Source organism: Adiantum capillus-veneris, chromosome 10 (genome assembly GCF_014529385.1).
Source record: "Adiantum capillus-veneris isolate H3 chromosome 10, ASM1452938v2, whole genome shotgun sequence".
NCBI classification, from domain to species: domain Eukaryota; kingdom Viridiplantae; phylum Streptophyta; class Polypodiopsida; order Polypodiales; family Pteridaceae; genus Adiantum; species Adiantum capillus-veneris.
This window is the reverse complement of record NC_140940.1, coordinates 142431562-142436441: the sequence shown is the minus strand read 5'-3', so window position 1 is coordinate 142436441 and position 4880 is coordinate 142431562.

Here is a 4880-nt window from a genome sequence, read left to right as displayed (position 1 = left end):
AGATAAACACTTGGGTTGGCTTTCTAAACTTCTATCTGCACTTCATCTTTGAGCTTGCAATACTTGGCTCCACTAAAGTCTGTGAACATCTGGGAGTTATCTGAATCTGGCTTTACTATGATCAATAGGATCGTGGCTCCTGTGTTGCTTTTGTTGCTCATCAAGTATCTATGACCTTTTGAATTTGTATACAAAAATTTATCCCCATTGTAGCCATAGAATTGTAAAATCTACTTTGTTGCAGTTGTACTTGTGCTGCCACTGCTACTGGCTTGCTCGGTTGTACTTGAACTTTCGGCTCAATTTGAGTCCATGATAGCTGGTTCTGTAAAAATTGTCTCCTAGCAAATTTTGGTTTCGATTAGCAGAATTTCTCTTGCTCGATTTTGATTAAACTTTAGCCAAACTTTAGCCAAAGCACTTTTGCAATTGAGTGTTCTTTAGACTCATAAGAACTCTAGCTTGAAAGTTTCAAAATTGATTTGGGCTTTTGAAATGATAAAAATCTAGGCTCTAAATAGCTTAATCTGCAATCCACCGTGATTTGTGTCCCTGTTCGTCCAATTGAAAGCTCAATTTTCAGTGTGATTACTTGCACCTGCCCGTTTCTAGCATGCAAGATTTTAAAATTTGCCTGCCCCTCAAACGGCTTTGAGTTGGCTATTTTCTTGCTTTTTTTTACTTTTTCGTGGTTTGTTCAGTGTGATTTTCTCGACGGATCATGTTTTGCTTTTGTCTCTTTCTTTCTTTCTCTTTCGACGAATTCCTTTTTATTTTTATTAGTTTTTTGTAAAATTTTGATTTTTCTTCTTTTTTTGGTATTTTTATGATTGTTTGTAAGAAAATTTTGGGAAAGTTTTGATTTTTAAGAATTTATTTGTGAATTTTTTATTTTTTGTAAAATTTATCATCTTTATGGAATTTTTTTGAAGGTTTTATAATTTTTGTGATTTATCCGTGGACTTTTACAGATAATCTATGAATTTTTATGAATTTTCCCCGATTTTTGGTGAATTTTTCATAAGTTTTTTTCCTAAACCTTCTTTTTTTCTAAATTGAATTTTTAATTTTTAATTTTTTAAAATTTTTTATGCATTTTTATTTTTAACTTTGTGTGTGTTTTATTTATTTGTTTTTTTTGTGAATTTTATGAACCTTTTTTGAATTTTGTTAATGGATTTTTTACCTTTTTAAATTGTTTTTTGTGATTGATTTTTTAATTTTTTTTTTTAAAACTCAATAAAACTAACCTAAACTAACACTTGCTTACCTAGCGGGCTGGACGACAGTGCGTGACAGTGGCACGTGGGCGAATTGACTTGCGGTGATAAAGGCTTGGCGTGTACGAGCCTAGGGAGGTAGCAGGGGTCGCGGACCTGGCGCGTCGTACGGAGCAAGAGAGAGAGAAGTCGATGATGTGTCTGCAGTCAGTGCGGACCTCAGGTAGAGAGGCACGCATGAAGAGAGAGAGCAAGAGGGTACGTGTGTTTGTGTGTGTATTAACTGGGCTGCCTTAGAGGCACCAGACAAAGAGGGAGAGAGGGAAGAAGGTAAGTGTGTGTATTAAAGTCACGCTACGAGCCAGACAAGGCATGCTACGAGCCAGACAAGGCAAGAGAGAGAGTGAGGGAAGAAGGTAAGTGTGTGTATTAAAGTCACACTACAAGCCAGACAAGGCAAGAGAGAGAGTGAGGGAAGAGAGAGGGTGAGGAGAGATAAAGACGATCATTGCTTGTGGGAGAGAGAAAAAGAGAGAGTTAGAGAGAGAGTGACAATCATCGTTTGTGGGAGAGAGAGAAAGAGAGAGTTTGAGAGAGAGTGACAATCATCGCTTGTGGGAGAGAGAGAGAGAGAGAGAGAGAGAGAGAGAGAGAGTGGGAGTGTGAAACGCGTAATCACCACCTTGTGTACAACAAGCCACCCAACCTTGTAAGAAAGCCGCTATAAGCCGCTAAGTCATTTGTGTTTAAGGGGAAAAAAAAGAGTTTTGAGGCATCTGAGCCATACACGCTCAACCGTAGCTGGGAAGACTGCCCTATACTTAGACTCACAACTGGAAGTGGCCACAGTAGGTTGGTGTTCACACGTCACGAAGCAAGGGAGCACAGCGGCAACAGAAGAAGAACGAAGATTATTTTAACGTTGTATGAAAATATCCCAAGAGACCGTAAAGATCTATTCGACACGGAGAATTCATGCGCCAAAACGCACGGGCATCAAGCTTGAAAACCGTTTTTTAATTATTTTATTTTGAAACATCCAAAAATGTCAAAATTAGGCCGAAAATCACCCAAGAACACAAAAATTCATCCGAAAATCCCAAAAAATTGATGAAAAATCCAAAAAAATCTAGAAATCTCTAAAACTCATCATCAATAACAATCGAACACTTTTGCCACGAATAAGCACACCAAAAATAGCATTTTTTTAATCAAAAATACCAAATTTAACAAAATCATCAACCCGGTCCCTGGAAATAGCAAAATGCTTACAATTTGGCGAATGAAATCCCAAATGCGCTCGAAATCAAGCCATAAACACACATTCAGAATGGCTCGTAAAGATCGCAAGATATCAGCTTTTATGGAATTAAGCAAAAATTAATCCAAAAATTAGAAAAAAATTTCCAAAAAATCGCAAAAGGTATCCGAAAAAGACCCAAAAAATTCTCTACACATAGGGATTAATGAAACCAAATAAAATCACAAAAAGTACATCAATTCAATTGCCAAATAATTTGATCAATAAAATCCAAACTAGGCAATTAAATCAATAAAATTAGGTCAAAATTTGACGCATTTGGAGTGTATAAGTCCCTGTTTTGAGCTAAAAAATGTAGCAATTAACCATTACACACATCAATTATGCAATCAAAACATTGAATTAATCATGCACATTACAAACTTTTTAAACACACACACATATACTAATAATTGGCGGTTTTTACCAATCTTTATGGGCGCACACAAAAGGGTTAATCTTGTCGCAATTGCAATGTGATTTCACAAATCTCTAGTTGGGCATGACCAGAACACAAATCAATCAACACAATTGAATAATCATTAAGCACACATTGATTTTTAGGTGCACAAACAAGGGCAAAATAGTGCACACACACCTAAAATTAGGCATATACACACTCAATTAGAATGCACACACATTTACAATTGACCGTTCAAGCAATTAGATCAACTAGGCACATAATTAACAACACACATTCACCAATTAGCAATTTAAACTTGTCAATTCATATGCCACCGAATCTGGAAAATTTTGGCATTACGACGGCATGAAAACGAACAATCCAAAAATTTTGAAAGCATCATAGCACAACATTGCATTGCAACAACATGGTATTGACATTGCATCATCATTGTGAAGTCTCTACGCAATTCTACAATTGTTTAGATTCTAGGGAGGTTGAGATACTACCTTGATTATCTTTCCAATGAAGATCGATTTAACGGTTGAAAGCTCCAATCCTTTGTAGCAAATTAGTGTGTAGGTTAGCAGAAATTAGTGAAATTAGCAAGGGGTTAGTGTAAAATTAGAGTGTGAAAACACACAATTGGCAAGATACGGTGACAAATTAGGAATTATGAACACATTGCTTCATTCGCACATATCCAAAATCCACAAAAACATAAACACGCAAGTAAAATTAGTGAGGAAACACATCCGATTATGCCACGATTACATTTGTGTGGGCCATCGTCCCCGGCAACGATGCCAAATGTTGGGGGTCCCATCGTTGCATAGCTCCAATGACCAACACAATTATCAATCCGGAGGGATGAGCTACCCAGCTAGGGCATGGAAACACTCACACGATTAGTGAGGTAATCATGGCAACACAAATGGTGACTCTATCAGGTGAGCTTCTCGGCGTATGGAGGAGCTAAGCCACAATGATGGGCAATCTCCATATCCACTCCTCTTCACCTCTAATTAACCCAATCACACACACTAACGATTGCAAGACATGCACAACATTAATCCTATCATGCAACACACTAATCGCAAGTGCGCACACACATAGATCTATCGAGCACCACACTCCAATCAAGCCTATATGCACACACAAGAAAAAGAGGGAAATCACACAAGATTAAAGAGGGATTAACCACTAATTAGTTACGATCTAGCTAATCAAATCATCATTAGCAATCATAAGAAGCATGAGAGAGGCATAGTGAAAGAGAATTAAGCATTGATTAGTGTTAACCAAGTCACATTAGCAAGGAGAAGCTCAAGGAAACCATAGACACACACCTCAACAGCTCTCACCAAAGAGTGCTCTTAACAAATGAGCTTGAGAATCCTAATTTCTTTTACACATTGCCTTATATACCTAGGATAAAAATATGCAATTTTCGAGCGCCAAGGCCTTTAGGGATCCACCACTTACTGAATCTGCAACATAGGCACACTTACCGACATGTTCTTTACATCTTGGAACTCCCATTGAGCCCGTAACACATTAAAATATTACAATGGCTTGAAATAAATGAAGAATTTACAATACATGACCATTTTGGGAAAATTTTAAAAATGTGTAACTCCAATATTTACTGCTTCTTTATGTTGATCTTAGATGTGCATCCACACATCTTCGGTCTTTAGCATCTCCTGTTAAACTGACGTTGACTTAGTTAACACATGATGCCACAAACAAGGTTTCAATCCCTCCAGGGGATATGCACATAATGGCGGCGACCTTGGTTGAGCACGCTTGAGTATGTACATGGCATATACATATGTGACTTATTTCAACAAATTAGAAAGCATCCATAAAATCTTTAGGTGTTTTCTTTGACGCGCATAGAAAAACTTTTCACTGTGTCTCATTTACCAGACTTTCTATTGTAGCGATCATGGAC